Below are 12,270 nucleotides of genomic sequence, written 5' to 3'. Positions count from 1 at the left end.
GGTAAGTGCCTGGGGAGATGCCAGTAGGCATGACTATAAGGTTCAGGGGCTGGCAAGATAAGCAGTAAAGGAGGGTGGTGATGTGCAAGAGAGAGGGCTGCTGAATATCATGTGAGAATTGAGGCATAGGCTGATGTGGTTAAGCAAGTGAAATATCAGGCACAGTTGGGGAGAATGGGGGCTAGTGAATGTTGTCTTAGGATCAGGGTCTGAATTGGGTTGATGAATAATATATGGGAGAGGGGACTTTCCAATTATCCTAAAGGAGTATTATGGGGGGGGGGGGGGGGAATTATGTCAGCCCATGCCTGATAGATGCACATTGGGAAGCCATTGCTTCGTGGAATTTCTGAATGGTGTAAAGCAACTCGGAAATGGTCAATATGTTTCACTGCAGTAAAGTTGAATTTTAATCAAATAACACAACTAAACAGAGTTTCAAGACCAATGTTTGCTCCGAGTAAGCAGAAAAACTCATCACTAAAGCCCATTTTCTACCAGTATCTTTGGAGATGATGGATAAATCATTTATCTTTAAAACAAATCTGAATCATAAGACAAGCATGATTTTTCTAAATGACAAGAACATAAACTAATATTTTTGTTTTTATATACATTCCTGGTTTTGTTTGACAAAGCAACAATACTTAAACTCTACTACTGGGGGATAAATATTGACCAATTTTACATCCATATTCGTGAAGAGGATCAATGGCATCTGTCCAAGTGCATATTTATACCGTTAGGCCATTCGTCATGCTTCATCGTTAAGGCAGGAGATCTGAGATTCTCTTTAAAAAATCTGCGTGGTGGTTCATTTAAACAATCAAGTGATTTTGGCATTTCAAGTAACAAAGTACCATTAAATACATTCAGCTGACATTCCTCCAAGTGCCATTTTAATGCAGATGTTAGACTTTTATTAAACAGATAAGGGAGTAGATAGTTTTAGAATTTTTACTTCATTTTTGACAGTGCACATGGCACAAGATTTAATATCAGTGTGAAAGGGCAGCTGAAAGGAAGGTGAGATTGGATGGGTGGGAGTGACAATTGTGAAGATTTCAGTATCCCGCATCCACAGGGAATAGATGGAAGCCATTAAATCCAGGATGATATCGACACCAAGTTCTCCTCAGACAGAATAGGCCATTCATAACTTGTCCCATCACTCATTAATGCCCTGACAAGGGTAAAGATAAAAAGTCACAACATTTCAGTCTGGCACAGATATCCTCACAGGATGGAGCAAGTCAGCACTGGAAGAGAGGTTAGGCACATATCATCTCCCTAGCACGTGTGCTCCAGATTATGTTCAAAGCTGAGAAAAATGAATTCTAATACTACTCTCTTAGCACTGATGATGGAAATCTTCTGCCATGTTAAAGGCGGCAAAATGTAGCCTATCATATTTCCAATAAATCTGAATCTGACTCCATCACATTTTAATTTGTGGAAATATTATTACTGACATTTAGCACATCTGCACCAAAAGTTCGTTTTTAGTTGCATGGAATTCCTGAATGGGTTCTTTCAATTTCTCACCTTTACTACATCTGTGCAACTTTGCAGAAATCCAGGCAACATAGCCATCTTAGGTCAGGAGATTCCCGTGAAATTTCTATCGGATGATTTATTCAAACAGCTCCAAATAAATTATTTCCTACACAGCTCCAAATAAATGCAGTATTGTCTGTAAAAGGTTTTTTCCTAGTAATGGAAAATGAATGGTAAACACATGAAGCTGACATTCTTCTATGTCTCTTTCAGGGCAGTCATTATGCTCATTAAACAGGATAATGTGTCTATTTCAAGAGCAGACAGCATATCTGTTATATGAATGCAGTGTGTATTCATCCATTGGCATCAGCAGCAGTCATTTCCAGGTTTATAACTTATAATTCCCAGCAGATGATTAGCCCAGGAATTCAGAATATACCAGTATCACGTTCATTGAATAACATTTTCTTGCCATCACATTTCTCTGAAAGCCCCTGAATGAATGAATGAATGAATGAATGAATGAATGAATAGGTTTATTGGCCAAGTATGTACACATACAAGGAATGTGCCTTAGTGCTCTGCTCGCAAGTAACAACACGAACATACAGTAAACAATTAAGAATAAAGCATAAAACATTAAAACACTAAGAATACAACATTACGGTTTAAACATGTGAGTGAAATAAACCAGACCAAAAAGAGACTACAGACTTTTGGTTATTGAGTAGAGCTACTACTCGTGGAAAAAAAAGCTTTTTATGTCTGGCTGTGGCGGCTTTGACAGTCCAGAGTCGCCTTCCAGAGGGAAGTGCTTCAAAGAGTTTGTAGCCAGGGTGAGAGGGGTCAGAGATGATCTTGCCTGCTCGCTTCCTGGCCCTTGCAGTGTTCAGTTCGTCAATGGAGGGAAGGTTGCAGCAAACAACCATCTCAGCTGATCGAACGATTCGTTGCAGCCTCTGGATGTCGTGCTTGGTGTCTGAGCCAAACCAGACCATGATGGAGAAGGTGAGGACAGACTCAGCGATGGCAGTATAGAATTGGACTATCATTGCCTGTGGCAGATTGTGTTTCCTCAGCTGCTGCAGGAAGTACATCCTCTGTTGGGCCTTTTTGACTGTGGAGTCGATGGTGGTCTACTCGTTGCAATGACAATAAATGAATATTATTATTATTATTATTAAGGTCGTTGGAGATGGTGGTTCCAAGGAACAAATGACTCCGCAGATGTGACTTTGGTGTTGTTGATGGTGAGTGGGGGGAGGGGAGTGGTAGCTCTCCTAAAGTCTATAATCAGTTCCACTGTCTTAAGAGCATTGAGCTCCAGGTTGTTGCGATGGCACCAGGACGCCAACTGTGTCATTTCCTGTCTGTAGGCAGATTCCTCCCCTTCCTGGATCAGTCCAATCAAGGTTGTGTCATCCGCAAACTTGAGAAACTTGACAGAGGAGTCTGTGGAGGTGCAGTCGTTGGTGTAGAGAGAGTAAAGGAGAGGGGAGAGTACGCAGCCTTGCAGTGCTCCTATGTTGAGGGTCTGTAGCATAGGAGTTGTTGAAGACTCAACTCCTTTAGGCTATGTAATCTTCATACTTATATTTCCTCAATGGCTCGGCATTTTCTTGGAACTGTTGTTCCTCCACTGCCATATGGTGGGTATATGGAACGAGCTGCCAGAGAAGGTAGTTGAGGCAGGTACAATAACAGCATTTAAAAGACATTCGGACAGGCACATGGATAGGAAAGGTTCAGACTGAAAAAGAATCCCAACCTTAATGTTGTCTGTCCAGCCCCTCCATAGAATGTGCCTGACCCACTGAGTTCCTCCAGCACTTTGTGTTTTGATCAAGATTCCAGCATCTACAGTTTCTTGTGTCACCTGTGAACTCATGGATTTTCTTCTGTTGGTTCTCAAGCATAATGTAAGCAGGACAGTTCTGAAAGCATTTGGGGCCTATGGAAATGTGCATTGATTGTTTCCTGAAAAGAAAGAAGTGGATGCTGAAAGCAGCTGCAGTTTGTCATTGAGGTGAGTGTTGGCCAGGAGAGAAGGAAAACAAGGAGACGATAGAACTAGTCCTGGGATTATTCCAACTGTGGATGCCGACTGACCTACCTGTGCTTCCAACGTTTGCAAAATTTGCTTTGTGTTCTTTGCATCCCTTTTATAACTCTCGTCTAATTCGTGTTGTTTTCATAAAGATAACTTTGATCGTTCAGAGGGAGAAATCCATCGTAAACATGAACGGAATTTTACTCCAAAGAGAAAAGACAAATTGAGAGGGGGAGATAGAGAAGAAAAATGAAGAGAAGAGCACTGTTCCAGCATGCTTAATCTGCATTAGTGTGGTGCTGCTAGAACAATTCAGGAAGAAGATGTCACGTCAGCCTAATCTGCAGATTTATATCATGATCTGAGAGAATGTACTATCTTTGGACTGATAAAGAACCCAGGACATTAATCTTCACTATTATTTCAGAACAGTTAACACTACTAGTGAACTAAAAGGTTGTTCCAAGTGCAGTGTTTATTTTGTGCAATATATTTTGAAACACTGTGATGACCAACAGATCTTGTAATGAGGTAAAAATGCCTTGCGGCTCACATACATCAGGGTGAGTGAGATCTTAAATACGAATGTAACACATAGAAACCAAAATAGACAATGTGCATTGATTGTTTCCTGAAAAGAGAGAGTGGATGCTGAAAGCAGCTACAGTTTGTCATTGAGTGAATGTTGGCCAGGGGAGCTTTCTTCATTCTTCAATAAGATTTTGTACGTCTACCTCTTTCTTGCCCGTTCTCTGTATTCCTAGATTCCCGTTGTGTCTAAAGATCTATCAGTCGCAGGCTTCAATCAACTACATAGTATCTATTGCCCTTTGTGAGGGAGAATTCCAAAGATTTACACCTCTTTAACAAAATAAATGTAACCTCACTTCAGTCACAAAAGGGCAAGTTTAAGTGTACTGGAAAGAAATGCAGATGCTGGTTTAAACCGAAGATAGACACAAAAAAACCTGGAGTACCTTAGCGGGTCAGGCAGCATCTCTGGAGAATTTTGGCAAACTTTGGAAAATATTGTGAGCAATTTTGGGCACTGTATCTGAGGATGGATGAGCTGGCACTGGAGGGGGGTCCAGAGGAGGTTTACAAGAATGATCCCAGGAATGAGTGGGTTAACAGATGATGAGCGTTTAATGGTACTGGCCCTGTACTCGCTGAAATTTAGAAGGATGACCTCATTGAAAATTACCAATTAGTGAAAGACATAGATAGAGTGAATGTGTAGAGGATGTTTCCACTAGTGGGAGAGTCTAGGACTAGAGGCTATAGCCTCAGAATTAAAGGACGTTCCTTTAGGAAGGAGATGAGGAGGAGTTTATTTAGTCAGAGGGTCGTGAACCTATGGAATTCTTTACCACAGAATGCTATGGAGGCCAAGTCAATGGAATTTTTTTGGCCAGAGTTTGATAGATTCTTGATTAGTATGGGTGTCAGGGGTTATGAGGAGAAGGCAGGAGAATGGGGTTAGGCGAGAGAGATAGATCTGCCATAATTGAATGGCAGAATAGATTTGATTGGCCTAATGGCCTAATTCTTCTCCTATCACTTATGACCTATGACCTTATGAAAAAGAATAGGTAACTTGTCGGGTTAAGACCCGAAGCGTCATCTAATCCTTTTCTCCAGAGATGCTGCCTGACCCGCTGAGTTGCTCGGTTTTTTATGTCTCTCTAAGTCTTTCTGGCATATAATTATTTATTCCTCAGCAGGAGGATCCTAGTGCTCAGGAGCATAGCGATCAATTTCTTGCAGAATTCTGCCTGTTTCAGAGACCACTCAAATGGAGCATTACACCAAAGGTGTGTATGATTTATTTGATGAATATTTTTTTCCACTAGAAGTATGAGTTAATGGTAATCTAATTTTGACAAAAGACACTGAAATTGGTCTTCTAATTGAAGGAAGTTTATGCACATCCACGGCTGGATGTTGGGTAGACATTCTGAATTTAGAGATGGAGATGTTTCAAGAGTGGAAAGAACAGTGTTGTCGACATATATGTAGAAAGTTTTTATATTTATTGGGATTATATTGCTAAGTAGATAGGTGGCGGGGAGCCAAAAACAGATATTCAGAAGACTCTCTGAAGTAACATTGGGGCAACAGATCACATACAGTGGGGTAGAGGGTAGCTAAATAACATCCAGCTGAATGGCAAAGGAGTTGGAATAGGAAAGTATTGTATCAAGGTCAGCAGCCAGGCCATGAAATAGTACATTAACTTCATTGCTATCATATTGGCTATCAGTATTGACTGATATTTTACTCCTTCAGAGGAAACACCTGATAGACTTACGAATAAAGTTCATAGTTTAGTTTCGAGATACAGTATAGAAACAGGCCCTGCAGCCCACCGTCCATGTCGACCATCGATCACCTCTGCACTACTTCTATGTTATCCCACTTTCGCATCCTGCACACGAGAGGCAATTTACATGTGCCAATTAACCTACAAATCTGCACAAGTTTGGAATGTGGGAGGAAACCGGACTACTCAGAGAAAATCCATGCAGTCACAGGAAGAATTTACAAATTCTACACATACAGCACCTGTAGTCAGGATCGATACCCGGGTCAAGGGTGCTGTGATCATTCACAGCTCTACCAGTGCTCCACTATGCCACCTTTAGTAAGAACTCTTGGTAGGTTTGCATTAATGTTATCATATAGTGAAAGGATATTGTCTTCCACCATAGTATATTGTTTCTGCTGCCTAAGTAGGCACTTTTTCTTTGGCATTGTCTGGTATTTAAACAACTGTCTTCATAATATAGTATCACAATGAAAAGGCAATTAACAATGCCTTGCAGAAAACACTGCTGTTGGTGTGATTTGAATAATAAATTAATACAGCTAGTAATTAGTGCATCCTTATTATTGAGTACTGCATCTGGGCTTAGGTGGGTGTGCACATGAAATGGATTTGCTCATTATGCCTTATATTTGGTGGATTGTATTTCGCAAGCTGGTTCCCTGCTGACTAAACCAATAGAAGCAGCTTTTGGCAGATGAACAGGATCATTCACCAATTTCAGAAGCCACATGCAGGAAGCAATAAAGCTAAATTTCACGTGGCAAAATCAATTGAAAATACAATAAAGTCAAATCGTCAGCAAATGGAATTTCCCCCCTATTATTGTATAATTAAATTATATGAAACAGTTCTCAAGAAATTTCTTACAAGAATCATTAGGAGTTTAATATAATTAGATATATGGGCACATTAGTATGTGAGACATGCATCTTATCAGACAGTGGTTGAACTCTGATGAGCTTCAGAGAACTTCAGGTCTTCTGCATGACATGAGAGGTATCCTTCACTTGACTCGTGCAACTGAAATTTAGAAATAAATCACCTATGTCTTTGGATTGACTCAGATTTACACAATAGATGTCATGTGCTTTGTCAAACAGAGGAGGATAAGAATGAAAGATTCCCAATTATTGCTTAAATTAACTCAATAGTTAGGAGGAAAATATCCTTAACAGCAAATTTGTCAAAACTGCATAGACTTGCTTTATGCCATGATATATTTTCTAACAAAAGCAAAAGTATTAGAAGAGAGCAATATATTGAAGGATTAACTTGGATAACACCTGAAAATAGGAAATATAAATACACAGTTAACTCACTTTGGAGCTGGCCTTCACTTCTTAAAGGAATACATCGAGATCTTATTGAATATCAATCTTACTGAACTGAACTGAACTGAATATGTGTTGTGCTGCATTCAGCAATGGTAATACAGGGGAGCAGGTTTGCACCAAAGTTTTTGCACACCATACTGGAGATCTTTGTGGGTGAGATGGAAAGCAGGAAAGATGACCTGTACCTTCAGATGTATACTCAGAGGGTAGAGACAAGAGGAAGCAGCACCTGCAAATGTCAAGACAGGAGTCTCAAGGAGCTGGATGCCACACAGGAAAAAGTTTAATGCTTTTACATGGTTTGTCAAGATTAGGACATGCCCATTATTCAGCTTTCAACGATCTGTACTTCAGTACATTCATATGCTCCACCTCAATATTGTACATTTAACACAATGGTAAGCCTTGCATTCACATCCCACAGCCTGGACCCTTTGGCAACCACGATAATCATATCATCCAAACATGGAGTAGCATATGCACTGGTGCACTTTTCTTTTCCCTGGTGCACAATGGGAGAGGAAACATTAACGGACAGGGATCGATATCCCTGCATATTCAGGTGGCAGGATATACGCAGGAATTTTAGTTAAACTGCTTTTAGAACTGTATACTTGTCCTCAATGTTCTGACAAGCGTGTGGCATTGAAAGTGTGGATGTGGACTTGTAATTTTATTTAGTTCAGAATTTTTCAACAATTATTTTGGTCAGGCCCTTACTCCCCACCCACCTCCAGTTTATGAATGTCTCTGAATGACGGAGATAATTCTTTAATCTCTCCCCTTTTCTCTCTGAACAATTCCCGTTCTCTGTGTTGTCTCAGCTTATTCTTCAAGCCATGCTCAATATTACTGCAGCATAACTAGAGGACATTTAATCGTGAAAGCAACTGGATTTTGCACATGCTTTAATTTGGCAAAATCAGAACAAGGCACCAGTCAAACCATTCTCTGCAGACTGAAATTTCCAAAGTGCATAGAAGTGCCACAATAGCCAGAAGAAATAATCGTGCACCAAAGATGTATCTTGTTGCTGATTATCTTAAACTTTGGAGTTCCTTGATGCTATTCAGCAGGAACATAGACATATTTATTCAAAGATAGACACAAAAAGCTGGAGTAACTCAGCGGCTCAGACAGCATCTCTGGCAAAAAGGAATAGGCGATGTTTCGGGGGTTAAGACCCTTCTTCAGTCTGAGAGTCACGCGGAGCTGGCTCGAAGGGCCGAATGGCCTAATCCTGCACCTATTTTCTATGTTTACTCGATCCTTTTGTGCATTATTGTCCTATTGTGCAGCTATTAGTTTTGTCCGTTAAGCAGCTTTCAAAGTCTTTAGTAATTATATTTTGTTATTAGTGCCATTGTTACTGAAGCAGAGCTTATAACCCAAAAGTATGAACATTGATTTTAGGTAAGTAACCCAACCCCCTTTTTTTCCTTCTCTCCCCTTTTCCCTGTGCCTGGATTCCCCCCCCCCCCCCCCCCCCCCACTCCTCTCCAAGTAGGTTCTTTGTCTAACTTCACAATTTGTATCTTCTTTTGTCTCACACCTTCTGTCTTTTCATCTCAGGCCTTTGCCATCTGCCAGATGGCATCTGCCATCACACCTCCCTGCCCCCTTCACCTGTATCCACCTACGATTTACTTGGCTTTGTCCTGCCCCTCCTCTCTTCCAGCTTTCTTCCCTAATGTAATCAGTCTGATGAAGAGCCCTGATCAATTATCAATCCATGTCTTGAGAGATGCTGCTTAACCCGTTGAGTTACTGCAGCACTTTGTGTCTTTTTCACACTAAAGTATTGTCTCAAAGCAGTATCTGCTAAAAATGAACCTGAATCATTTACGTGACCAAATCCACACTGTTCATCATTGAATCTCAATTTTAGTTTGTGATCTTCGATTAAGCCGAAGGACTTACAATATTTGTACAATATATTCTGCAATAATTACAGAAATCTTGCCGTGATTAACAAGTACGTAGTTGAGAGCTTTGAAATATGAAATACTTCACAAGTGCAATTTTTTAAATATTTCATGAACCAAGTGGCTGCATTACCTCATTCCAACATATGCACTGAAAGTTCTTTTTGAAAGAAGATAAACAAACACTTCTTTCTCACCTATAGTAGGACATATTGCCAGAGTCTGGGCTTTCACAGAATGCCAAAATGATTCAGATGTGGCATCAGGTACAGAGGCAGATGCGGCATCTGCATTTTATTTCCTTTAGCCAATATCCCTGACAGATTTTAGAGTAGTTCCAAAGTAACTGAGAAGTCATATGGATTAAACCAAAAATCAATGACATCTCTGAGAAAACCCCAAGCAAATCATGGGGAGAACATACAAACTCCCTACAGAGAGCAGCCTGAGTCAAGTTCAAACCCGGGTCTCTGGCGCTGTGAGGCAGTAGCTCTACCTCTATTCCACAGTGCCGTCCCATGATGCTCCTTTGTTTAAGAAGGGAAGTAGAGAGAATCGAGAGAACTGTAAGCCCGACGAGCCTCACGCCAGTTGTAGGGAAGTTTTTGGAGAGTATTTTTTGGGATAAGATTTGCTTCCCATTTGGAAGAGAAAGGTCAGTCAGCATGACTTTGTACGTGGTAGGTTATGTGTTATTAAATTGGTTGTTTCTTTTTGAGGAAGTATTACAGGTGATTGATGAGGATAGGGCAGTGGATGTTATCTGCATGGATTTCAGTAAGTAATTTGATAAAGTCCCCAATGGTAGTCTGATCTAAAAGACTGAGATACACAGGATTCACAATGACTTTGTCATATGAATTCAGAACTGACTTACTTATAAAAGATAAAGTGTGGTGGTGGAAGGGAGTTATTCCACAGGGATCTGTGCCAGGGCCTCTGTTGTTTGTGATTTTATATATATCACAATATATATAAAATATTGTGATATTTTATCACAATAGATGGATTGGTTAGATGGATTGGTTAGTTTGCAGGCGACACCAAGATTGCTAGAGTTGTGGACTGTGAGGAAGGCTGTCAAAGTATAGAGCGGGGTGTAGATCACTGCAGAAATAGGTGGAGATATGGCAAATTAAGTTTAATCTGAACAAGAGTAAGACCCACACTGCGAGGCTGAGAGCAAGGGGAAAGTATACAATTAATGTCAACACCCTTAACATCGTGAATGTATAAAAGGATTTTGGGGTCTAAATCCATAGCCCTCTGGAAGAGTTGACACAAATACATAGGGTATAGGATATTCTTGCCTTAATTGGAATGGGCATTGAGTATAAGAGTCAGGAAATCATGATGCATTTATAGAACTTTGGTTAGGCCGCATTTGGAGTATTGCATGCAGTTCAGTTCATCCCATTAAAGAAAGGATGTGGAGGCTTTGAAGAAGGCGCAGAAGAGATTTATCAGAATGATGCGTGGTATAAGCTATAAGGAGAGGTTGGACAGACTTGGGTCGTATTCTTTGGAACACTAAAGGTTGAGTAGAAACCTGATAATTATATATGAAATTATGAGATAGGGCAAACAGCCAGAAACTTTCCCTCAGGGTGGAAATATCAAAGACAACAGGCCATAACTTTTAAGATGAGGGTCAAAGTTTAAACAGATGTGCAGAACATTTTTTTTACAGAGGGTGTGGTGTGCCCAAACACGCTGTCAGGGGTGGTAGTGGAGGCAGATACGATTTAAGATGCTTTTAGCTAAGCACATAGGTACGCAGGGAATGAAAGGATATGGATCATGTTCAGGCAGAGGAGACTAGTTCACCTAGGCATCATGTTCAGCACAGACATTGTGGGTTGAAGGACGTGCTCCTGTGCTATACTGTTCTATTATTGATGAAACCGCAATTGCTTTACTGGTAGTACTATGCACATCCAGTATTAAAAACATCCACATATGAAATAGAACGATGTTGTCTGACCTGTACATTTCATGTGCATTCCAGATGCACTAATTTTAAGCCAGCCAACTCACCACTAGAATATAAATTATTTGAATCACTCACCACAATAATAATCAAAATCAGATTCCACTCTATTCCACCCTGATTAAAATTAATGCAAAGCTTTTGACTTAAAATTAATGCAAAGCTCTTAACATATTCCAATAGATCAAGATGTTTTGATTTTTAACATGTGCCAATGTTTTATAGCACAATTTATAAGCATACTGTGCAAAACTGATGTTAAATTCATGTCAGGAAAACAGGATAAATACTGCAGCTTTGGCTGAAAATAAATTATCCGTGTACTGCATACCGACAAGGTGTTATGCTATTTAGTAAAGCGCTCTGTCTGATCTTTTGGGAATATTTTCAGGACACTTGATTAAAAAACAAAATGTGACGGCAAATTTACACATTCTACCAACTGTACTAAGCCAAAACCTTCCTTGCTGCTCAAAAATTCCAAGGTTGCACATATGTTAAGTAAACATATTTTGTTACTGGACAGCGTTATTACTAAAGCAGACTAATCTATTGTCTAAAAGCAGTATATGTGAGAAATGAAACTGGATCATTTCTATCATCAAATGTAGATAGTTCATCGTTTAATCTCAGATTTTATTTTGCAATTCTTGGTTACGTGTAAAGACTTAGCAACAATTACAGAAACCTTGGAATGATTAGCCAAGATGTAATTGAGAGCTTTGAAATGCAGAATACTTCACAAGTGTGATTTAAGAATGTTTACTGAACCGAGAGGCTTCATGAACTCATTCCAACATACACATTGGTAGATTTACTTTAAAGAAAATAAACAAACTGTATTCTACTCATGAGTTGGATAGATTGCCATAGATACCAATAGAAATAAAGTTATAAAATCATAAAGTCATAGAGCACGGAAACAGGCCTTTTGGTCCAACATACTCATGGCAACCAGGGTGTCCCATCTAAGATAGTCCCATGTTTGGCCATAATGCTCTAAATCCTTCCGATCCATCGACCTGTCTAAGTGTCTTTTAAATGCTGTTATAGTACCTGCCTCAATTCCCCCTCTCTTCACCTTCCCAGCTGCTCTTTCTATATACCCACCACTCTATGTGAAAAAGTTGCCCCTCTGGTTC

Source organism: Rhinoraja longicauda, chromosome 5 (genome assembly GCF_053455715.1).
Source record: "Rhinoraja longicauda isolate Sanriku21f chromosome 5, sRhiLon1.1, whole genome shotgun sequence".
Classification (NCBI taxonomy): domain Eukaryota; kingdom Metazoa; phylum Chordata; class Chondrichthyes; order Rajiformes; family Arhynchobatidae; genus Rhinoraja; species Rhinoraja longicauda.
The sequence above is the reverse complement of the archived record's forward strand: the minus strand, read 5'-3'. Positions refer to the sequence as shown.